A 25,337-nucleotide genomic window follows, 5' to 3' on the forward strand; every position below is an offset into this window, starting at 1 on the left:
ATTTCCTCCTAGCCATGAGAAAGCTAAGAGGTTGAATTTCACCATCTGCAAGCTCTTGGCTACAGAAATGCTGCCTTTCCGCCTGGTGGACACAGAGGATTTTCGAGACCTTATGTCCGTCGCAGTGCCCCAGTACCAGATGCCCAGTCGGCACTACTTCTCAAAGAAAGGTGTGCCTGCGCTCCACCAGCATGTCACACACAACATCACCGCTTCTTTGAGAAACTCTGTGTGTGACAGGGTGCATTTCACCACAGACACTTGGACGAGTAGGCATGGACAGGGGCGTTACATATCGCTGACTGGGCACTGGGTAACTATGGTGACAGCAGGACAAGGGGCTGCTGTCCAAGTCTTGCCGTCCCCACGAGTTGTGCGTCAATCCTCTTTATGTCAAAGTTCCTCCACTGCTTCTGCCTCCTCAACTTCCTCTCGGTTTTCCACCTGCACCCAAAGCCTGTCTGGTCATGCCACAAGCTTTCTAACTGCGCAGAAGGAATCCTGCACACCTCCTTACTATGCTGGCAGTAGGGCTCAACGTCATCAGGCGGTTTTTACTTTGAAATGTCTGGGAAATGTGAGTCACACAGCTGAGGAGTTGTGGTCAGCTCTGGAGAACCAATTTCATGAATGGTTGTCTCCACTGGACCTGAAACCAGGGAAGGCCGTGTGCGACAATGCTGCAAACCTGGGTGCGGCCCTTCGCCGGGGCAATGTCACACACGTGCCTTGTATGGCTCACGTGTTGAACCTGGTTGTCCAGCAATTTTTAGCCCACTATCCCAGACTAGATGGCCTTCTGCAGAGGGCACGGTCGCTTTGTGCTCACTTCCGCCGTTCGCATCCCGCAGCTCAGCGACTTACATCTCTACAGAAGTCGTTGGGCCTGCCACTTCACCGGCTAAAATGCGATGTGCCTACCCGGTGGAATTCAACTCTGCACATGTTGCAGCGACTGTGGCAGCACCGACAAGCCCTGGTGCAATACGTTCTGACGTATAGCCTGGGCCAACGAGATCCAGAGGTGGGGCAAATCACGCTGGAGGAGTGGTCTCAGATCAGGGACCTATGCACCCTTCTGCACAATTTTGAAATGGCGACGAAGATGTTTAGTGCTGACGATGCCATTATCAGCATGACTATTCCGGTGATTTACATGCTGGAGCACATGTTAAACAGAATTCGGAGTCAGGTGGTGGCACAAGAGGAGGTGGAGGAAGTAGCGGAGGAGGACTTGTATGCGGAAGGGCTAACATCTGCAAGGTCCAGACGGTCGGCAGCACCAAGGCGGCAGGCATGTGAGGGTGGGGGAGATGGTTTTACCAGGGTGCATGGTAGCAGCCAAACTAGTGAGGAAGGTGCAGGAGCCCAGGAAGAAGTGGAGGACGAACTGATGGAAGACTCATCAGATGAGGGAGACCTTGATCACATTTCTGTTGTGCGAGGTTGGGGGGAGAGGACAGAGGAAGGAAGCATGATTGTTACCTCGCCACCAACACAACAGGGACTTGGTGCTCCTGGATGCGCAACACACATGAGTGCCTTCTTGCTGCACTACCTGCAACATGACCCTCGAATTGTGAGAATTAGAAATAATCCTGACTACTGGGTTGCCACACTGTTAGATCCCCGGTACAAAAGTAAATTTGCAGAAATTATTCCTGCCATAGAAAGGGATGCACGCATGCAGGAGACTGTTGCAGAATCTCACATGTGCTTTTCCACAAAACACCAGTGGTGCACGTAGTGAATCTCACAGTTCCAACTTGCCAACCAAGGGACCGTCAAGTGTTCAGCACTCAAACCGTAACAGAACCACAGTATCTGCTGGTAACATCAATTTTGCGGAATCATTTCACCACTTTTTTAGCCCATCCTTTGCAAGGCCACAGGAGACAAGAAGTCTGACACATAGTCAACGCCTAGAGACGATGGTACAGGAGTATCTCCAAGTAAACATTGAAGCCATGACTGTGTCACTGGACCCTTGCTCTTTTTGGGTTTCCAATCTGGATAAATGGCCGGAGCTAGCCACTTACGCCTTGGAGATCTTGTCATGCCCCGCAGCCAGCGTTCTGTCTGAACGTGTGTTCAGCGCTGCTGGTGGTGTGCTGACAGATAAGCGCATGCGGCTCTCCACTGATAATGTAGACAGACTCACGTTAATAAAGATGAACAAATCATGGATCCGAAATGACTTTTCTACCCCTGTGTCATCCTGGGGAGAGTAAAAGCTTGATGATTGGTTAAAATCACCCTACCAACCGTTTTAAGCTTTCAAATTACTAATCATGTTTATCTGTATCTTGGCTGGAAAATAATTTGGGCTTTGTAGCAGTGTGCAGCACTGATTCTATTAGGCCATCTATAATAAGCTCCACCAGATTTAAAATTACTAATCATGTTTATCTGTATCTTGACTGGAAAATAATTTGGGCTTTGTAGCAGTGTGCAGCACTGATCTTATTAGGCCATCTATAATAAGCTCCACCAGATTTAAAATTAATAATAATTTTTAGCTGCATCTAGCCCGGAAAATAATTTTGAGGCTCCGAGATGCGCAAGACACATAAGTGCCTTCTTGCTGCACTACCTGCAACATGACCCTCATATTATCAGAATTCGAAGTAATCATGACTACTGGGTTGCCACACTCTTAGATCCCCCAAACTTTTCGATCAACCTTTACATTTTAATAAAGAACAAAAAAATGGTCATTTTTGAAATTATAAGCATTAGCAGGTTATTAGAAACTGAAATCAAACAGTTTTCAACTCAAAACTTTATTCTAGGTGATGTTACATTTTAACATAGGACCCCTTGTTCGAAAGGAGCTTCTGAACTCTCTCGTCCATTGAATTTGTCAGGTTTTGGATGGCTTCTGCTTCAATTGTTTTGCATGAGGACAGAATACCCTCCCAGAGCTGTTGCTTAGATGTGAACTGCCTCCTGCCATCATAGACACTCCTTTTGATGATGCTAAAGAGGTTCTGAATGGGGTAGAGGTTAGGGGAGCATGGGGGTCACACCATAAGTTTGTCCCCTTTTATGCCCATATCAGGCAGTGATGCAGATGTTTTATGTGCAGCATGAGATGGTGCATTTTCATGCAAAAAAATGATCTTGCTGTGAAATACACGGTTCTTCTTCTTGAACCATGGCAGGAAGTGCTGTTTGAGAAAATCCACATACATTATGGAGTTCATCTTTAGCGCCTTCAGGGATCCTAAAGGGGCCGACAATCTCTCTCCCCATGATTCCAGCCCAAAATATTACTCCACCGCCGTGTTTGCGTGGGGTGTCCATCAACCAGCCATCCTCCACTCCATCCATCTGGACCATTGAGCGCTGCACGGCACTCATCCGTGAGCAAAACAGTTTTGAAATCAGTCTTCATGTAATGTTTGGCCCACTGGAGCCGTTTCTGCTTGTGTGAATTGGATAGAGGAGGTCGACAGGATGGCGTATGCACAGCTGCAAACCTCTGAAGGACCCTGCATCTTGTTGTTCGGGGGACGTTGGAGGCACCAGCAGCTTCAAAAACTTGTCTGCTGCTATGACAAGGCTTTTTTGCCGCTGCTCTTTTAACCTGACGTAATTGCCTGTAGGAAAGAGTCCTCAATTTGCCCTTATCAGCACGCACACGTTTGTACTGTGAATCAGCTACATACTTTTTGATTGCCAAGACACTTCATCCTGATCATCGCACAATGTTGATTGTAGTCATGCCTTGACCTAAACACTCCACAATTTGTTGCTTCTCAGCAGCCGACACATCCTTTTTCTTTCCCATTTTGGCAGAAAATCTAGGCTGCTTAATAATGTGAGACAGCCTTCTTAAGTAGTCTTGCCTTTCATTGGACACACCTGCCAAACTAATTAGCACAGGTGTCTGCAATTGCTTACAGTGATATAAAGAGCCCTGACACACATCACCATCAATGAGTTTAACTGACAAACAAACAAATTCTTCCCTTATCACTCCTAAACACTTTTTGCATAATAACTTGGAACACAGTGTACATGTGCTTTTCCACAAAACACCAGTGGTTCACGTAGTGAATCTTACAGTTCTAACTTGCCAACCGTGGTCTGTATGGAGTTGTTCAATAAAGGGCCAAAATTAAGATAACATAGATGGGAGAGGTCTCTATGAATAGGAATTCCTAAGTATTTGATACCCTGTGAGGGCCAGGCAAAGGGAAAGTTGGACTGGATGGAATCCTATATGGATTTGGGGAGGGAGACATCGAGGGCCTCAGACTTCGCTGCATTGATTTTAAAATTTGACCATGTAACAAAGTGATCTATTTCAGCCATAACAGCATGGATGGATATATGTGATTGAGTGATATATACTAGGACATCATCAGCAAATAGAGAGCACTTGTACTCGGTGCCTCCCACCTCAATCCACCTAATATTGGGGTTATGGTGAATTGATGAGAGCAGGTGCTCCATCACTAGGATGTATAAGAGAGGAGACAGATGACATCCCTGCCTTGTCCCATTGGTGATTGTGAAAGGTGATGAAAATGTTCTGATGCACCCCCTGGGCCTTGGGACACCCGGAGCCGGAGCCTTTTTGTGGATGCTGGTGGTTGTAGTCTTCGTGGCGGCGACCCGGTTCCGTGGCTCAGGGTGGTCAAACCAGTGGCGGAACTATTTATGTGGTTTTGATGTTTAAATGTTCGACTACGCCACCCGTGGATTGCGGTCAGAGTGAACCGCCGCTGCAGGGCAGACCGCTGAGGCTGGTGTTGTGGGTGCAGCAGAGCATAGCATAACTCCCCACGGGAGGAGTATAGCCTCAGGGCAGTGTATGCGGAGGATGGGGGTGATGGTGTAGGGCAGCAGCAGTAACGACACGGAGTCAGTGATGCAGTCCAGGGCCTTTACTCACAGTTCTTATTATCCAGACCACGTCTGCAGGTAACAGCTGCCCACGTCGTACTGTGCTCACCAGGTGAGGGGCTCAGACAACTCCCAGATAACTTTGGAGCGCTTCACAGGACCCCCTTTGTGTGTCCTTTGTCTGGCCTTTCTTACCAACCCTTCTGTCCGGCTGCCTCGAGCCTCCTCTTGGTAAACTTGGCGCCAGTTTCCCTGACCCTATGTGGTGCCTTCCTAGCGGGTGTAGCGATGGGCTGCGCCACATAAAATGTCACAGCCTCCGGTTTCTAGCTGAGGGTCGTTTCCTGCCTCCACTAGTTTCGGGGACAGGTCTCCCCCTTTGGCCTGACCCCTCCACGCAGGTGGATTCGGGCGTGCGGTGGCGACTCGCCCGTCCGCACCCCTGGGATCCCTTCATTCCTCGTTCCTGGAGCCTTCTCCGCTCCTCTTCCTTCCTTCTCCCTCTTCCAGGCCTGGGCCTCTGTTACTAGGCCCGCCTCCGCAGCAGAGCTCATGCAGAGCCCCTGCTCCCTGCCACTTCTGCTCAGACTTCTCTGCACTGAACTAAGATGGTGCCCACCTTTTATACTCCCTTCTCAATGCACCCAGGAACTGCTTTCTACCTGCTCCTGCACTACAGGGTTCCCCTTCCTCAGTGTTCCCTCCCCCCACTCCAGCCAGGGACAGGGACTGTCGTGCCCATCTCAGAGGCATATTGGTCGCCCTGCCCCATGGCAATGTGGTGTAATGCATGCAGGTGTCGGGTCCTGATCCACACTCCATCCTTACCTGAGAGTGAGATATCACACCTCTGGGTGAGGTGCAATACCTCTGTAGCAACCGAGCCCTCAGGGTGCTACAGTTCCATTTATCTTCAGCCTAGGTGACGTATTGTGATACAGGGCCGTGATTTTGGCTATAAAAGGGTCCCCTAGACCCCTACCCCAAGCTTTTTAAGAGAATTATATATGGCGTGCCAGGAGACTCTATGGAATGCTTTCTCAGCATCCAACGAGAGTATCTAATTACAAATTTTTAACTGCATCTAGCCCAGGAAATACTTTGTGCCTAGTAGCAGTGTCTGCTAGTCAGCGGATTATCCCGGCTGTTAAGCAAGCTACACCACCTGTAGTTTGGACACTTAATATTTTCAAAGGAAATGCTTCGGGACCACGGGATACTCAGTGAAGAGCATCAGGAGGCACCCCAAGGCATAGGGGCTGGGACTGGCAGTAGGATGCCTTGCGGTGGACAGCCGAGCTCGATCCTTATAAAAGCTTTTTAACTGCAGCAGCTTTAGTGGACGCTACTGGAGCTGGAATTACGCGGCTGCTGGCATGAGACTTGCCCTCCAATAGATCCTTGTAAATGGATTTAAAGTGTATTCATTCAAATTAGAGAGACAATTTAAATTAAAAAGCTTAGAGCTGCCTCCACCACAGGGGGGCTCGCTCGACCCACCAGCGGACAGGCACCAGTATTGGGAGAGGGGGGCTGGCCGTCAGGGTTCACCGCGGCTCTGGTACAAACCCGGCGACACGGAGGTGGCACGGGCAGGAGCGGACTGAACGTGTCGGCTTCTCACTTTTTGGATTTTAGAAGGGCATGACATGCCTATATCTGTGTCTCCCCCTCCTTTTATGTAAAGAGAGGAGAGAACAAGGCGCAATGGGTGACTCAGTATTGCAATTGTAGAGGGGTGTGGGGATGGCTACTAACCTTATGAAGTTGTGCACCTCTGCACAACCCCAGTGTAAAGCTCCACAAGCTCCGCTCTGTTGGTGGCTGTCATCTATTTCCAGCGGCATTCACAGATCCTGAACTCTTGGAGGTATATCACGTGGTCAGGTTAGTAGCATGTAATGCCGAGATAGACGCCCAGCTTCACCAACACCCCCGGCAGCGTTCCGGAGGGGTTAAGGCAGCGCAGCTTGGAAAACCAGGGTAGTAATTTTAATTAAATTGCTCCCACAGGTGAAAAAACAATAGGTTAAAGGCAGCTCTACCGCACCCCAACAGGGGGAAAAGGACAATCAGTGAATATGAATAGCGGTACCAGAGCGCCAATTTCAGGGCAATAAATCAGTCCTTTTAATATTTTTGCCCTGTTATTGGCTCTCTGGTACCGCTATTCATATTCACTGATTCCCCCTCCTTTTACTCCTCCACCTCTTTTCTTTTCGCATGACTATATGTACTTGTCACTTTTCCATGTGTTAGTTGTGTCTTCTGAGCAGTTTGTCAGCTTTTGGACACCTTTGAAGGTGTTTTCTATGTGTTTCTATGTGTTTTTGTTTGCCTGCCAATGGTTTTAACGGTGTTCGAAGGTGTTCGACGAACAGTTCGACGAACAGTTCGGCGAACACATGGGTGTTCGACGAACCGAACCGAACTCGAACACTACGGGGGTGGCTCAACACTAGTTAGGACTGGGCACTAGGGCTGCTTTAGATATGCCTATATGACTCTAATAACAATACAGACTATTTGGAACATATATATATATTTATATATATACTAAATATTTACTGATAGCAATGAGCTGTTTGTCTATTTATATTGCCGATGTGTACTTATTATATCTTGGCTCCTTGGTGGTGTGACCTTTTTGGTTCCTTACCATCTTACACCTTGCACTTTCCCCCATGTACCTGTAATAATGTGGAATAAATAAAATTAGATTTTTTTGAGTAATCACTAGTCTGTGACCTTTTATTGTCGTTTTCTTCAGTTTTGCCCTGTTGTTGTTTTTGACGATTGCTCCTATACAGTCCTTACCTTGGTAGATAGGAAACATATGTATCCCGCAATTTCCTCCGGGATAAATAAAGTATATCTTATCTTATCTTATCTTATATTATCTTATATACAGTACAGACCAAAAGTTTGGACTCACCATCTCATTTAAAGATTTTTCTGTATTTTCATGACTATGAAAATTGTACATTCACACTGAAGGCATCAAAACTATGAATTAACACATGTGGAATTATATACTTAACAAAAAAGTGTGAAAGAACTGAAAATATGTCTTACATTCTTATATTCTTATATTCCTTTTGCTTTGATGACTGCTTTGCACACCCTTGGCATTCTCTTGAAGAGCTTCAAGAGGTAGTCACCGGAAATGGTCTTCCAACAATCTTGAAGGAGTTCCCAGAGATGAAAAGCACTTGTTGGCCCTTTTGCCTTCACTCTGCTGTCCAGCTCACCCCAAACCATCTCGATTGGGTTTAGGTCTGGTGACTGTGGAGGCCACGTCATCTGGCGTAGCACCCCATCACTCTTCTTCTTGGTAAAATAGCCCTTACACAGCCTGGAGGTGTGTTTGGGGTCATTGTCATGTTGAAAAATAAATGATGGTCCAACTAAACGCAAACCGGATGGAATAGAATGCCGCTGCAAGATGCTGTGGTAGACATGCTGGTTCAGTATGCCTTCAATTTTGAACAAATCCCCAACAGTGTCACAAGTAAAGCACCCCTACACCAACACACCTCCTCCTCCATTCTTCACAGTGGGAACCAGGTATGTAGAGTCCATCCGCTCACCTTTTCTGCGTCGCACAAAGACACGGTGGTTGGAACCAAAGATCTCAAATTTGGACTCATCAGACCAAAGCACAGATTTCCACTGGTCTAATGTCCATTCCTTGTGTTCTTTAGCCCAAACAAGTCTCTTCTGCTTGCTGCCTGTCCTTAGCAGTGGTTTCCTGTCAGCTATTTTACCATGAAGGCCTGCTGCACAAAGTCTCCTCTTAACAGTTGTTATAGAGATGTGTCTGCTGCTAGAACTCTGTGTGGCATTGACCTGGTCTCTAATCTGAGCTGCTGTTAACCTGCAATTTCTGAGGCTGGTGACTCGGATAAACTTATCCTCAGAAGCAGAGGTGACTTTTGGTCTTCCTTTCCTGGGGCGGTCCTCGTGTGAGCCAGTTTCTTTGTATCGCTTGATGGTTTTTGCAACTGCACTTGGGGACACTTTCAAAGTTTGCCCAATTTTTCGGACTGACCTTCATTTCTTTAAGTATTGATGGCCGCTTGTTTTTCTTTACTTATCTGCTTTTTTCTTGCCATAATACAAATTCTAACAGTCTATTCAGTAGGACTATCAGCTGTGTATCCACCTGACTTCCGCAAAACACAACTGATGGTCCCAACCCCATTTAAAGGGCAAGAGATCCCACTTATTAAACCTGACAGGGCACACTTGTGAAGTGAAAACCATTTCTGGTGACTATCTCTTGAAGCTCATCAAGAGAATGCCAAGAGTGTGCAAAGCAGTCATCAAAGCAAAAGGTGGCTCTTCTTTGAAGAACCTAGAATATAAGAAATTTTTTCAGTTGTTTCACACTTTTTTGTTAAGTATATAATTCCACATGTGTTAATTCATAGTTTTGATGCCTTCGGTGTGAATGTACAATTTTCATAGTCATGAAAATACAGAAAAATCTTTAAATTAGAAGGTGTGTCCAAACTTTTGGTTTGTACTATATATATATATATATATATATATATATATATATACAGTGCATTGTGAAAGTATTTGGCCCCCTTGAACTTTTCTACCTTTTGCCACATTTCTGGCTTCAAACATAAAGATATAAAATTCTAATTTTTGGGGGAAGAATCAACAACAAGTGGGACACAATCGTGAAGTGGAACGAAATTTATTGGATATTTTAAACTTTTTTAACATATTATAAACGTAAAGTGGAGCGTGCAATATTATTCGGCCCCTTTAATTTCAGTGCAGCAAACTTACTTCAGAAGTTCAGTGAGGATCTCTGAATGATCCAATCCTAAATGACTGGTAATGATAAATAGAATCCACCTGTGTTTAATCAAGTCTCCGTATAAATGTGACAGTCTCAGGGTACTGTTTCAAGCGCAGAGAGCATCATAAAGACCAAGGAACACACCAGGCAGGTCCGAGATATTGTTGTGGTGAAGTTTAAAGCCGGATTTGGATACAAAAAGATTTCCCAAGTTTTAAACATCTCAAGGAGCACTGTGCAAGCGATCATATTGAAATGGAAGGAGTATCAGACCACTGCAAATCTACCAAGACCCGGCTGTCCCTCTTATCTTTCATCTCGAACAAAGAGAAGACTTATCAGAGATGCAGCCAAAAGGCCCATGATCACTCTGGATAAACTGCAGAGATCTACAGCTGAGGTGGGAGAGTCAGTCCATAGGACAACAATCAGTCGTACACTGTACAAATTATTATTATTATTAATATTATTATTTATTATTATAGCGTCATTTATTCCATGGCGCTTTACATGTGAAAAAGGGGTATAATAAAAGAACAATTACAATAATTTAGAGCACAATGTGACAACGACTGGTACAGGAGGAGCGAGGACCTTGCCTGCGAGGGCTCACAATCTACAAGGGATGGGTGAGGATACAGTAGGTGAGGGTAGAGCAGGTCGTGCAGCGGTATGGTGGAACGGTGGTTACTGCAGGTTGTAGGCTTGTCCGAAGAGGTGGGTCTTCAGGCTCCTTTAGAAGGTTTCCACGGTAGGCGAGACTCTTATAAGTTGGGGTAGAGAGTTCCAGAGTAGGGGGGAACCACGGGAGAAATCTTGCATGCGATTGTGGGAGGAGGAGATAAGAGGGGAGTAGAGAAGGAGGTCTTGTGAGGATCGGAGATTGCGTGCGGGTATGTAACGGGAGACTAGGTCAGAGATATATGGAGGAGACAGGTTGTGAATGGCTTTGTATGTCATGGTTAGGGTTTTGAACTGGAGTCTCTGAGCAATGGGGAGCCAGTGAAGAGATTGACAGAGAGGAGAGGCCAGGGAATAGCGGGGGGACAGGTTGATTAGTCAAGCAGCAGAGTTTAGGATAGATTGGAGGGGTGCGAGAGTGTTAGAGGGGAGGCCACAGAGCAGGAGGTTGCAGTAGTCAAGGCGGGAGATGATGAGGGCGTGCACTAGTGTTTTTACAGATTCATGGTTGAGGAATGTGCGGATCTGGAAGATATTTTTGAGTTGGAGTCGGCAGGAAGTGGAAAGGCCTTGGATATGTGGTTTGAAGGAGAGTTCAGAGTCCAGGGTTACCCCAAGGCAGCGAGCTTGAGGGACTGGGGAGAGTGGGCAGCCATTGACGTTGATAGATAGGTCAGTTGGGGGGGTTGAATGAGATGGCGGAAAGATGATGAATTCTGTTTTGTCCATGTTAAGTTTTAGAAATCTGGCAGAGAAGAAGGATGAAATAGTAGACAGACATTGTGCGATTTTGGTTAGTAAGGAGGTGATATCGGGTCCAGAAAGGTAGATCTGTGTGTCATCAGCATAGAGTTGATAATGAAAGCCATGAGACTTTATGAGCTGTCCCAGGCCGAAGGTGTAGATGGAGAAGAGCAGCGGTCCTAGAACTGAAGCTTGGGGGACACCGACAGATAGGGGGCGAGATGAGGAGGTGGTGTGTGAGTGGGAGACACTGAATGTCCGGTCTGTTAGGTATGAGGAGATCCAGGATAGGGCCAAGTCTGTGATGCCGATAGATGAGACAGTCTGTAGTAAGAGGGAATGATCCACTGTGACAAAGGCAGATGACAGGTCTAGGAATAGGAGGACAGAGTAGTGTCGCTTAGATTTGTTGGTTAGTAGGTCGTTGGTGACTTTAGTCAGTGCAGTTTCAGTAGAATGGTGCGGTCGGAAACCAGATTGTAGGCGGTCAAAGAGGAAGCAGGAGGAGAAGTGGGAGGACAGTTCAGAATGGACATGTTGTTCCAGTAGTTTTGAGGCATAGGGGAGAAGTGATATGGGGCGATAGCTAGACACAGAGGATGGGTCAAGGGAGGGCTTTTTGAGGATGGGTGTGATTGAGGCATTTTTGAAGCATGAGGGGAAGACACCAGTTGTTAGTGACAGGTTGAAGAGGTGGGCTACGGCTGGGATCAAGATAGCGGTAAAGTTTGGGATGAGGTGGGACGGGATTGGGTCAAGTTTACAGGTGGTGAGGTGTGATTTGGAGAGTAGGGAGGAAAGTTGATCTTCAGAAATGGTGGAGAAGGTGGTTTTGGAGGAAGAGGGTTGAGTAAGTGTGGGGAGGGGCTGTGGGGGCTTTAGGCAAAAGCTTTGTCTGATGGTGTCAATCTTCTGCTTGAAGAATGAGGCAAAGTCTTTGGCTGAAATAAGAGGAGAGGGGGGAGGCACTGGGGGACAGAGGAGAGAATTGAAGGTGCTGAATAGTTGTTTGGGGTTGTGAGACAGGGAGGATATGAGAGATGTGAAGTATATTTGTTTTGCTGCAGTGAGTGTGGACTTGAAGGTAGTGAGGGACTGTTTGAATGCGATGAAGTGCTCATGGGAGTGGGACCTTTTCCATCTACGCTCAGCAACCCTGGAGGCCTGTCGCAGTTCTTTAGTTAGGCTGGTGTGCCAGGTTTGTCTGTTGATTGTGGGAGGCTTGGAATGTGTGAGGGGGGCGACCGAATCGAGAGCTGTAGCGGTTGTGGTGTTGTATAAAGTGGCAGCAACATCTGCATCATGCAAGGAACTAATGTCAGTAAGAGGGAGGAGGGATTCAGAGAGTGAGTGTAGGTCAAGGTGTTTGAGATTTCTGCGAGGGTATGCAAGTTTGTGGAGTGGGGAATGTTGCACCGGGGAGGAGAGAGAAGAGAATGTGAGTAGGTTGTGATCAGAAAGAGGGAGAGGTGAGTTAGAGAGGTTAGATAAGGAACAGAGGCGGGTGAAGATGAGGTCCAGCGTGTGGCCGTCTTTGTTGGTGGGTGTGGAAGACCACTGAGTAAGATAAAAGGAGGAAGTGAGGGATAGAAGCTTAGAGGCAGCTGAGAGGGAAGTGTCAATGGGAATGTTAAAGTCACCCATGAGGATAGTGGGGAAATTAACGGAGAGGAAATTAAGTAGCCAATTGGTGAAGTGGTCAAAGAAAGTGGTGGTTGATCCTGGGGGGCGGTAGATGACAGCCAGTTGGAGGTTGGATGGGGAGTAGATACGCACGCAGTGCACTTCAAAAGAGGGGAGAGTAATTGAGGGCGGCAGTGGGATATGGGTGAAGGAGCAGTTTTCTGAGAGGAGGAAACCTATTCCTCCACCGTGCTTGCCGGTGGGGCGGGGGGTATGGGAGAGGTGGAATCCGCCATACGAAAGTGCAGCAGGAGAGGCTGTGTCGGAGGGGGTGAGCCAGGTTTCAGTGATGCCGAGGAAGGAAAGCTTGTTAGTGATGAAGAGATCGTGAATGTAGGAAAGTTTGTTGCAGACGGAGCGAGCGTTCCATAGAGATCCTATTAGTGGGACTGGGGAAGCGGGGGCTGGGCGGATGGGTATAAGGTTATAAGGGTTACGAGAGTTTGGGATAGATCGTGGGTAGGAGGTGGAAGTGAGTGTAGGGATGTGGTGAGGAGGACCGGGATGTGGAGAGATGTCGCCGGCAGTAAGGAGGAGCAGAGAAAGCGTTAGTAGGAGGGAGCAGGAAAGGGCATGAGGTGGCTGTCTGTGTTTGGAGACAAAGGATTGTATGTTGAGGAATAGCTCTGAGGAGGAGGTGAGATGGGTGGGGAGAATGGAGGGAGAGATGAATAGTTCCTTACTAGGTGTAGGGATTAGGGGTGGTTGTAAGAAGTGAAGGATTAAGGGGGTGAGAGTGAAAAAAAGAGAAGCATTGTTTACTGTGACAAAGTATCCAGTTACCTTCATTTCCCTTCACGTTCAATTCAGGATTAATTCAAATTTCAGACACTTCAGCTAATGGACACTTAAGGTGATGGACACAGACTAAAGTCTGTCACAGACTCCTGGCCCACAATATATTTGTAACAGAATGCATTCAGCTGTGAACCAGCGGGGAGTTGTCTGTGCTCATCTTGATCAGCTGATTAAGGCTGAACCAGATGCTGGATAGTCAAAGACTGAGTAAACAAGGTCATAAAAGAAAGTGGGGGGTAACTGGTGTAAGTCTGGCCTTTATGGAAGAGTGGGAAGAAGAAAGCCATTTCTCAAAGATATCCATAAAAAGTCTTGTTTGAAGTTTGCCACAAACCACCTGGGAGACACACCAAATATGTGGAATAAGGTGCTCTGGTCAGATGAAACCAAAATCAAACTTTTTGGCCACAATGCAAAATGATATGTTTGGCGTAAAAGCAACACAGCTCATCACCCTCAAACCACCATCCCCAGTGTCAAACATGGTGGTGGCAGCATCATGGTTTGGGCCTGTTTTTCTTCAGCAGGAAAAGGGAAGATGGTTAAAATTGATGGGAAGATGGACGGAGCCAAATACAGGACCATTCTGGAAGAAAACCTGTTGGAGTCTGCAAAAGACTTGAGACTGGGACGGAGATTTATTTTCCAATAAGACAATGATCCCAAACATAAATCAAAATCTACAATGGAATGGTTCAAAAATAAATGTATCTAGGTGTTAGAATGGCCAAGTCAAAGTCCAGACCTGAATAAAATCGAGAATCTGTGGAAAGAGCTGAAAACTGCTGTTCACACACACCCTCCATCCAACGCCAATGAGCTCGAGCTGTTTTGCAAGGAAGAATGGGCAAGAATTTCAGCGTATCGATGTGCAGAACTGATAGAGACATACCTCAAGCGACTAGCAGCTATAATCGCGGCAAAAGTTGGTGCTACAAAGTATTAACTCAAGGGGGCCGAATAATATTGCACGCCCCACTTTTAAGTTTTTAATTTGTTAAAAAAGTATAAAATATCCAATAAATTTCATTCCGCTTCACAATTGTGTCCCACTTGTTGCAGATTCTTCCCCAAAAAGTTTGAATTTTATATCTTTTTGTTTAAAGCAAGAAATTTGACAAAAGGTAGAAAAGTTCAAGGGGGCCAAATACTTTCACAATGCACGGTATATCATTTTTTCATTAATTGATATAATGTTTATATTACCTATTCTTCCATGAATATTCTTTACTATTTTTTGACGTGTAGGACCTGCAGTCATGTGACCGCTACTTATAGTCAGGTGATCTGATCGCCATTGTACTGGGATAAGTTTATTCGGTGATTAGACGACATCCACGCATGCATGGTATAATGAGTCATGTGACCGCTATCAGATGACATAAGGAGATCCGGTGCAGCATTGGATGACATCGACATGGAAATCTCTACCTCATATCCGGGGGTTCCTTTGATTGGTGGATGTGTTTCTATAGGTACAAAGATGCAGATGCACTAGGAAAAAACTTTGTGATAATCTACGTAATCTGTGATGCCTGAGAGTGTCGATCTATATGTTATAAGTGATCTTGATGTATGTTAATGTTTCCATTGTAATATATGCTATGTATAATGTATACTGGAATATTTTACATATTAAGTGTCTGTTGGTGGGCGGATTTGTCAGGAGGGGGAGGTGAATTGGGTTCTCATTGGTGTGTCAGTAATTAACAGTACTAGTTAAATCTGCTGTGTGCAGTATGCTTGCAAAGACTTGTATTGTCCATACGTTGCTTGAATTTAGCAGAATAAAAGATTTATTTACTTCACTCATGTTTGGATGCTATCCTATTACTATTTCTATGGTTGATGTCTCCAAGTGAGCTCCTTGGATTTTTGGATGTTCATCCATCTGTGGATATAATTACCTGGATTCCTGCATGTCCCTGATTAATGATGTGGGCAAAATTCTACATGTATTGACAGTTCATGTCTCAATATCACCTTCCACCAATATGTCCAAAAATGATATAGATTTTGATTGGATGTTACATGTAAAGGATAGGTTGAGACTAGAAATGAGCGGTGTTCGACTCGAACTGTTCGCCAATCTCAAATTCGAGCTGTTTTGGGCGGTGTTCAAGTCGTTCGACGAACTCGAACGATTTGCAAAAAATTCAGCTGTTCGAGGTTATGTTCGATAACTGTTCGTGCACCAAAAGCGTAACTGGATTTTTTCACAGTAATACTGTTAATTAGTGATGAGCGAGCATACTCGCCACTGCTTGGTACTCTCCCGGGCATCTGAGTACTCGAGATGCTCGGTGCTCGCCGGGTACTTGCGCGATGCTCGGGTGGGAGCTCGGGTCCCCGTCCTGCATGATTGGCGCTATTTAGAGCAACAATCTTGAATGGATTGTCTGCCACTCACTGAAATGTCACAGCCATGGTGGTTGTGGCATTACAGTGATTGCCCAAATCGATGGAAACAGTGCTCACAGTGAAACATGAAAAGCCGGCAATTCATCAGCGGCATACATCAGTACTCGACAGTTTAGAACAGAAAGAATAGAGCATTACGCAAAGATTAGATGGATACAAACATGTCAGTCACATATATAATAAGTACAGTGACAGTATTGGTTACTGTACTTCTCATTTAGTATTAAAATAAAGGATTTATTAAAAAAAAATTGGCGTGGGGTTCCCCGTAATTTTAGTCTCTAGCGGAGGTTAAGCAGACGGCTGGGGCAGATGTTGGAAGCCTAGGAAGGGGGTAATACCCACGGAGCTTCCCAGGCTACTAATATCAGCCCCCAGCTGAATACCTAGCCTTTGCTAGCTATTAAAATGGGGGACCCTAAAAAAAAATGACGTGGTGTCCCCCCTATTTTAATAGCTAGCAAAGGCTAGGCAGACAGCTGTGGGCTGATATTAATAGCCCAGGAAGGGTGCCATGAATAATTTCCCCCTTCCAGGCTAGAAACACCAGCCGTCAGCCGCCCCAGAAATGGCGCATCCATAGGATGCGCCAATTCTGGCACTTAGCCTCGCTCTTCCCACTGCCCTGTAGCGGTGGCAGTGGGGTAATAGGGCTGGGGTTGATGTCAGCTTATAATGCCAGCTGACATCAAGCCCAGGTTAGCAATGGAGAGGCGTCTATTAGACGCCCCCATTACTAATGCCATAGTGAAAGCTAAAAAAAAACACAAACATCCAGAATAAAGTCCTTTAATTGAAATAAAGACACAATTCTTTAATTTTCTAAATTAAACTCTACTTACCGTCATGCCCATTCCAGCTGAAGCCAATGATCTCCTGCAATAAAAATAAAATAATAAACCAAACTCATCCTTACCTTTCCATTGTTCCCAGGACGGATTCAGCTCTGCTACATTGACATGACAGGCTGGATCGCAGTAGAAAGCTGCCATCCAGCTAGCCATGCCGCAGACACTGAGAAGCGCAGGCATGCTTGTGCTCCTCAGTGTCTCGCTGTGACGGCATTCAGATGAGCCGAGTTCATGTCCAATGAACTCAGATCACCTCATGCATGTCACTGACAGTGTGGGAGAATTCTCCTGCGCATGCGATGCTAGCAAATGACGTCACCGCTTACTAACCTGGGCTTGATGTCAGCTGGCATTATAAGCTGACATCAACCCCAGCCTTATTACCCCACTGCCTCCCCTACAGGGCAGTGGGAAGAGCGAGGCTAAGTGCCAGAATTGGCGCATCCTATGGATGCGCCATTTCTGGGGCTGCTGACGGCTGGTGTTTCTAGCCTGGGAGGGGGCCAATAATCATGGCACCCTTCCTGGGCTATTAATATCAGCCCACAGCTGTCTGCCTAGCCTTTGCTGGCTATTAAAATAGGAGGGACCCCACGTCATTTTTTTTTCTGTCCCCCATTTTAATAGCTAGTAAAGGCTAGGTATTCAGCTTGGGGCTGATATTAGTAGCCTGGGAAGCTCCGTGGGTATTACCCCCTTCCCAGGCTTCAAACATCTGCCCCAGCCGTCTGCCTAACCTCCGCTAGAGACTAAAATTACGCGGAACCCCACGCCAATTTTTTTTTTAATAAATCCTTTATTTTAACACTAAATGACAAGTACAGTAACCAACACTGTCACTGTACTTATTATATATGTGACTGACATGTTTCTATCTATCTAATCTATGTGTGATGCTCTATTCTATTCTATTCTATTCTATTCTGAGCAGTTTGTTAGCTTTTGGACACCTTTGAAGGTGTTTTCTATGTGATTTTGTTTGCCTGCCATTGGTTTTAACGGTGTTCGACGAACCGTTCAACTAACATGCCCGTGTTCGACGAACCGAACCCGAACACTACGGGGGTTTCTCAACACTAGTTGAGACAATTGGAATTTAAGGGCCCAACAAACGTCGGTACAGAAGCCTCACTGCCTCATCTCTTGTTCACATGTAACGTCCAATCTAAATCGATACCACTTTTGGACATGTTTGTGGAAAGTGTTATTGAGAAGGTGATATTGAGACAGGATGTGTCAAGACATCTGTCTACAGAAAACTTATCTTGCAGGATGTATTGTTTTCAAACTTGTGTATTTTTGTTATCTTTTTAAAGGATCAATAAAGCTCTTTTTATTACTTGTAAAATTTGGAAATCAAGTCCTGCACAAGATTACCGTTTTTTTCATGTATTCAATTATCCTTCTGAGGCTGCGTGCCCACTATGCATTTTTCAAGCGTTTTTGTCGCGGAACTTAGCGAAAACGCTTAAAAAACATTTGGTAATGCGTGCCGTATGGTCCCCAATGATAATCCGCATGTGCTGTGCACATGCTGTGGAAATTTCCGCTGCGGATTATCATTGCGGAAAAATACGCAGCATGTTCATTCATTTTGCGGACACGCAGCATAATTGCCGCTATTGACTTGCATTGAATCGCTTAATATCTGCATGACTACATGTGCACATGCGGATGTTAAGCGATTCAATGTGCGGATAGTACCCAGGTCTGGAGAAGAGGAGACTCTCATCCTGACCCGGGTACCATGGTACCTGTTAAAAAAAGATTTTAAAATAAAAAATAAAGATTATACTTACCTTCCGATGGCCCCTGGTCTCCTCAGCGATGCGTCCGGTGTGTTGGGCGGCTCACGATGGTCTAAAAGGACCTTCCATGACGTAATTAAGTCATGTGACAAGGTCACGTGACCGCTGATGTCGGCAGTCGCCTGACCTGTCACATGACTAAATGACATCATGAAAGGTCCTTTCAATCTTTATTTTTTATTTTTTACCATTCTTATTCTTTTTTTTAAACTATTACTTGGTCACACTATGTAAATCCATGCCGGTTGCATGGATTTATATAGTATGACCAAGTTGTCAAGCACTTTTCCAAGTGGTGCTAAAATCGCTTGGAAAAGCGCTTGATAACCCTCATGCAGAAATGCATGCAAAAACACTTGACAAACGCTTCTACCAAAATCCGCATGCATTTTTCCTGCCAGGTAGATGCGGAAAAAATATGCAGCATTTCTGCATCATGGGCACTTAGCCTAACTGGGATCCAGTGCCCGTGCACATTTTGAGAGTTCAATGTTTTCTTCATCAGGTGAGCTAAACATTTCTTTTTTGTGAATCTAAATGGTTGACAGCTCAGCTCTGGCCACTGCTGTGTAATATAGTCACTGATGTAACATAGCCAGCATCAGCTCCTGAGTTCCCTGTACACATGCAGATTTCTTCCGCAAACGTTAATTCACTTCCTAATGTGGAAAGGAAAAAATATATGTTTCAGGGATATTTAAAAGGAATGTCCAACATGTAAAGAAAAATTATGGCATTGAATATTAAAAAATACAAAAAGCTGTTATACTCACTTACTGCAGCACCCGTTTATCCAATGCTGGACACTCTGATGTTCAGTGCTGGCTCTTTAAGCTTTGTCTGTACATTTTGGATGTCATAAAACCGCTAAAGGATGTAATTGGATATAATTTTCAGAGTAGCTGAAAAACCCCATGATGTGCTGTTCTAATAATTTGACCCCTTCAGTTAATCACAGCCTTTAGTGCTCCTGGGACATCCAGGTTGCACAGGCATCGCTTCTGGGTTTTCACCTACCAGTGGAATGGCCTCCACTGGTCCCATTAAGTTAAGTTTGCCTTCAATGATTAATTGCTCTATAATTCATGCCTAAGGAAACTTATTTTTACCATCGGTCAATCCCTTTAAGCAGTATAACCCCTACAGGAGATACATTATTTTTGACATTTGCCATTAGATTTTTTGAGGTAGTACAATATATTTACTTTTTTGCTGTTATGTATATTATCTACATAATCTGATATAAGTATCACTATATCATTTTGCATAAAAGAGTGTTTTAAAAAGAACTCTATGATTTGAAGCCTTTGAACAGCAAGCATTGGTAGATCAAATCTACCAAGCACCATGCTCCAATGATTAAGAGTAAAGATTTGTATGGGTCTTGATGAATGTTTCTCTGTGACAGATGTGAGAGCAGACACACTCCATTGACAAGCAAACCAAGTTAAGAGATAAAAGAAAGGTTGTCTATAAAGAATGAAATCAGTGAACCAGTCAAAACTGAATTAGGTCTCACTAAAGTGTACAAAAGGGGCATTGGTTGGAACAGTAATAAATCTAAGCAAATAAAAGGCTATCAAAAAGAATTCTTCTTAGGTCTCGAATTTGCTTGAATTTTCCTGTATTGTTATCATATTTTTGTACATTGTGTTAATTTATTGATTTTCATCAGGATCTACTTTTTCCAAAGAATGAAGAGGAAACAATGATTTAGGCTAAGTTCCCACGTAGCGTTTTTCAAGCGTATATGCTGCGGAATTTCCGCAGCGTAAACGCTTGTTAAACGCTAGGTAATCCGCCCCCCATGGTCCCCAAGGGGATTCCGCAAGTTCTATGCCTATGCTGCGGATTTTTCCGCAGCGTTTATGCTGCACTCAAATATCCGCAGCATGTCCATTAATTTTGCGGAAGCGCGGCGTAATCGCCGCCATTGACTTGCATTGAGACGCACATAATCCGTGTCAGTACATTTGTACTCACGAATTATCTGCATTTTAATGTGCGGATGGTACCCAATTCTGGAGGAGAGGAGACTCTCATCCAGACCTGGGTACCATTGTACCTGTAAAAAAAAGAATAAAATAACAAATAAAGTTTATATTCACCTTCCGACGGCCCCCGGTCTCTGTCCCTTTGCTTGCGGGCAGGACTGAAGGACCTGCGGTAACGTCACAGTCATGTGACCACAGGCCGTTCAGTGCAGTGTCCCGTGATCAGCTGGCAGACAGGAGCGAGCGCAGCTACACACGCCGGGCCATCAGAGGGTAAGTATAGGTTTATTTTTTTATTTTTAAACATTCTTACGGTCACACTATATAAATCCATGCTGTTTGCATGAATTTATATAGTGTGACCTAGTTGTCAAGCACTTTCTAAGTGATGCTAAAATCGCCTGGAAAGCGCTTGTCAATCTGCATGCAGAAACGCATGTGAAAACGCTTCAAATCTGCATGTATTTGGCAGGAAAAACACATGTACAATCCGCATGCGTTTTTTCTGCCAGGGAGATGCAGAAATGATGCAGAAATTTTCTGCTTCATTTCTGCATCGTGGGCACATAGTCTAAATAAAAACAAGTATCACATGTGGTTGACAATATCAGTAAGGTATCTGTGTGTACATTTTTTTGTAAGGCTATGTGCCCAAGATGCAGAAATTAAGCAGAAAATTTCTGCAGCATTTCTGCATCTCCCTGGCAGAAAAAACGCATGCAGATTGTGCATGCGTTTTTCCTGCAGAATACATGCGGATTCACAAGCGTATTCACATGTGTTAACGCATGTGTTTCCGCATGCGGACTGACAAGAACTTTCCAGGCGATAGCATCACTTGGAAAGTGCTTGACAACTAGGTCACACTGTATAAATCCATGCAAACGGCATGGATTTATACAGTGTGACCGTAAAAATAAAAAAAATAAAGCTATACTCACCCCAGATGCCCCGGAGTGTGCTGCAGCGCTCGTCCTGGCTTCTTCCAGGTTGCCGGGCTATCGCGAGACAACCTGCGGTCACATGACCGCGACGTCATCTCAGGTCCAGGAAGGAGAAGCGCTGCCGGCATGCAGAGAGAAGCCGCCGGACAGGTGAATATAACTTTATTTTTTATTTTATTCTTTTTTTTACAAGTACAATGGTACCCAGGTCTGGATGAGAGTCTCCTCTCCTCCAGAACTGGGTTACCATCCTCACATAGAGATGCATGATATCCGCTTGTACAAATGTACAGACGCGGATATTATGCATCTCAATGCAAGTCAATGGCGGCGCTTCCGCAAAATTAATGAACATGCTGCGGATTTATGAGCGCTGCAGAAACCCTGCGGAAAAATCCGCAGCATGTGCATTGACATTGCGGAATGCCATTGGGGACCATGGGGTGCAGATTACCATGCGTTTTTGATGCGTTTCCGCTGCGGAAATTCCGCAGCGGAAACGCATGACAAACCTCATCGTGTGCACGCAGCCTAAAGAGAGATAAACACAGATAGAAAAACAGAGTGGAGTAGCCCTTTACGTTCATGAGTGTCCCGATGTGTTATCATTAGCCAAAATGTTTGGTCACAATGAACTGATCTTGAATATTTGTACTATGATAGTACGAGAACAGAAAACAAGAAAAGTAATCTAAAAACATCATTCTCCTTAATTAAATATTTTAGAGATGAAAATTTATGTATGTAACTCAACAATATATTCTTTTTCAAATTTATTTTTTGCCCACATAATCGCTTGGCACATTTGTACATACCTGTCTGGTTTGTCGTGTATTAAAAGATGCAAACAATAAATGGTTTGACATGCAATGACCAAGTGAAATAAGTAAGTTTACTTACATGAAAATGATAAATAAATACAACTGGGGAGGGCGGTAGGTCCAGATTGACATGACAATAGTTTTTGCATCTTACAATTTAAACTCTGCTTAACTATTCTTTTGTTAAACTTTAACTTTTATACCAACCTTGAGCTGTATGCCAGAGTAAAGTGATCCTGTGTTTGTACCAGGTTCCAGACAGGAGAGGGCATCTGGACTACAATAATATATGGGCTCTTTACATTCCAGTTGTTCATCACAATTTACTCATATATGTGTCTGTGACAGAAAGATCTTGCAGTTTTGGAGGTGGAAGTTGGCCCCCATACCTCTTGGGCCACTGTACACAATGCATGAATGTTATGTTTGTCCATGCCAGGTTTCTCATCTGTAAAAGTGCAATCAGTCAAAATCGAATGGTAAAACCGTTAAACTAACAAGCTAAACCCTTTCCAATGTAATGTCCAAATAAACAGCGGGTTAAAGCATTATGGCTTAATAGTATGGAGAAAATGCTCCCCAGTATTTGCCTGCTGCATTAGATTTGAGATTATCAGATACACTCCAAAGGCATGATCCACATGCTAATCAAATTAAGAGCCAAATTATGGATGTTGCAGGCGCAGAGATTACTGATGTTGCTTGTGGACGAGGTCCTGCAAATCAATTTGCTTTATCTCTATTTGCAAGGAATATTTTTTTTTTGTCAATTCACTCAATCTTTTTCAAGTGAAAATTATAAAAAAAAAAATCTCACACGATTGTCATACTTCTTCAGAAAGAGGTAGTGAGTCTCTGTAAACATGTAAATTCTTATTTGAAAGAAAAAATAAAATAAAGCATCCCACCCTTGTATATCTGGCTAATGGCATAAGAAGCAGTTAATATTGTCATGGATTATAAATTCTGTTGCTGCTTCCCATTAGGATGCTGTAGAGAAAAATAATAGGCATGCAGGTGAAAGTAATAGTCTTTCCCAAAGAGAAGTCCAATTGCAGTGGATAGTTGGCAAGAGTTAGATTTTGAATATTTTATTGTATTTTGCAGATTATAAAATTCACTGGACTATAAGATGCACCCCAAATTTTGGAGTGGAAAGTAAAAAAAAAATGTTAAAATAAAAATGGTGGTGCGTTTTATAATCCCTATTAATGGTAGCTTACCAGGGGGGTCAGTGGCAGTGGTGTGGGGTACCAGGAGGCAGGGTCACGGCTTCAGGAGGCCAGCGGCAGCAGGAGCAGGGCGATGCTGCAGTGCATGGGCTCTCTCCTGAAATCTCTATCTGCACTTGCACCACCTCCACTGGCCATTTTCCCAAAGCCCATCGCAGGGAACTGAATGGCAAAGGGGACTCCGCTCACCGGCACCGACATCTCATGAGTGCTCAGGCACCGCACTATCGCCCTGCTTCTGCCACTGCAGGCCTCCTGAAGTAGCGACCTTGCCTTCTGTGAGCCTGCTCCACAGATGCCGACTCCCCAGTAAGCTCACTTTGCATTAAAAAACGCACCCCCATTTTCTTCCCAAATCTGGAGGAAAAAAAGTGTGTCTTAACTAAGATCCGAAAAATAAGGTATTATTTCATATAAATAACTACATATAAATTTTGCAATCGAACAAATGTATTCTACAGACATACTAGCTATATATAAATTAGACATTGTATTTGAAATATTTGGAAAATATATATAAATTGAGATTAAACAATTGATAGAGTACTGATTAGGTATAAGACCCAATATTGATTTTGCCTAGGACCCGATTTGTCTAAAACCTTTCATGTAATCTACCAACAAATACTTTATCGGCTCTTCCTCACTGCCGGTGATATCTCCCCAAATCCTGGTCCTCCTCACCACATCCCTACAGTCACTTCTACATCTCATCCACAATCCATCACAAATTTCCGTAACTTCTCTAACCTTATACCCATCCACCCATCCCCTGCTTTCCCAGTCCCTTTAACAGAAGCTCTATGGAATGCTCGCTCTGTCTGCAACCAACTTTCCTACATCCATGATCTTCCATTACTAACAAACTTACCTTTCTCGGCATCACCGAAACCTGGCTCACTCCCTCTGACACAGCCTCTCCAGCTGCACTTTCTTATTGTGGATTCCATCTTTCTCATACCCCTACCCTAGCAGCAAGCATGGTGGAGGAGTTGGTTTTCTCCTATCAGATAAGTGCTCCTTCACCCAATTTCCACTGCAACCCTCCTTTACTCTCCTTTCTTTTGGAGGTGCACTTTGTGAGCATCTATTTCCCCTCCAACCTCCAACTGGCTGTCATTTCTTGCCCCCAAGGGCCAGCCACCACCTTCTTCAACCACTTCACCACCTGGCTACTTCACTTTCTTTCCGATGACATCCCCACTATGATCATGGGTGACTTCAACATCCCCATTATCACTTCTCACTCAGCTGTCTCTAAACTTCTTTCCTCCTTCGGCTTCACTCAATGGTAATCCGCAGCCACTCACAAAGAAGGCCACACACTGGCCTTCATCTTCACCCGCCTCTGTTCCCTATCTAACCTCTCTAACTCACATCTCACTCTTTCTGATCACAACCTACTTGCATTCTCTTCCCTCTCCACTCCAGGTGCACAATCCTCACTCAACAATCTTGAGGTGACAGACAGTCGCCCGGCAGTTGATTGAAGGAGATCTCTAAGTTTGGCATTACAGACATCTTCTTAGAGGCTGTCTCTAGGACCCAGCGGCTACCTCCCTCTGGCTAATTGACACCCTGCCTGGGTGTATAAATACCTGCTGTGTTTCAGAGGGAGGTGCCGGCGATATTCATTACTACCTGTGAAAGCTTTAGCAAGAACAGCACTTCGTCCTCTCTGGAGCTTGAG

Source organism: Phyllobates terribilis, unplaced genomic scaffold, assembly GCF_046119375.1.
Source record: "Phyllobates terribilis strain yellow unplaced genomic scaffold, ASM4611937v1 Scaffold_1__5_contigs__length_1240528914, whole genome shotgun sequence".
NCBI classification, from domain to species: Eukaryota; Metazoa; Chordata; class Amphibia; order Anura; family Dendrobatidae; genus Phyllobates; species Phyllobates terribilis.